Raw genomic sequence first — 927 nt, forward strand, 5'->3', positions numbered from 1 at the left:
CGGCCGTGGCAAAAGGGAAGGCTTCCTGGAGGAGATGGCGTCTCAATCAAAGGACAGATAGGAGTTTGATGGAAAAGTGATTCAGGCAAGGGAACCAGAAAGTACAAAGGCCCAGAGCAGGGAGCGCGCATGGCATCTGGCCAGGGCTGGGGAGAGAGGCTCTCCAAGGTAGGAAGAGCAATTGTAGAGGGGGCTGCAGGAGACCTGGAAACGTTAACTGGGGAGTGACACAGACAGATGTGTGTTCTGGGAAGACCCTTGTTTCTGCTGAGGGAGCGCTGTGGAGGAGGGTGAGACCTCAGGCAGGAGTGGGGGGCAGGAGAAGCTGGGACCTGGTGACCACTGGGCCTGGGAGGGGTCCAGAGAAGCCGGTGCTGTGGCCCACTTGACAGGTTTGGCTCAGAGAGGCTGAATCACCATTCCAGGTCAGGCTGCCCACCCGCAGGTTCTGGCCTGAGCCCTGGCCAGACCCAGATGCCCGCTGGGGAGGAGAAGCACTGGGCCTGGGACCAGACCCAAAGAGGGCCTGAGCTGGAGATGGGCACGTGTGGTGGGCAGGCAGGCAGGGCCCAGGGCAGACCCAGGTGGGCAGCAAGGAGCAGTGCTGGCTGTGAGGCCTGCCAGGGTGAAGGGACGGCAGGTGGGGAGATGGCGTGAGAGCACCTGCCAGGGGACCTTCCCTGGTTCGCAGGATCTCTGGATGTTCCCGAACGTCCTGATGTTTCACCCAGAGGCGGCCAGGGCCCTCCTGGAGTACCGCATCCGGACGCTGGCTGGGGCCCTGGACAACGCCCGGAACCTGGGCTACCAGGTGAGGGGTCCTGAGCACCCACCCTACAGGGCCCCCTGAAGAGCTTGATGTCCCCAGACCCCGTCTAGGCCTGCACCCCTTACCCACCCTAGGCCCCTTTCTGAGTGGTGCTGGGG

The sequence above is a fragment of the Hipposideros armiger genome, unplaced genomic scaffold, assembly GCF_001890085.2.
Source record: "Hipposideros armiger isolate ML-2016 unplaced genomic scaffold, ASM189008v1 scaffold_1725, whole genome shotgun sequence".
Lineage (NCBI taxonomy): Eukaryota > Metazoa > Chordata > Mammalia > Chiroptera > Hipposideridae > Hipposideros > Hipposideros armiger.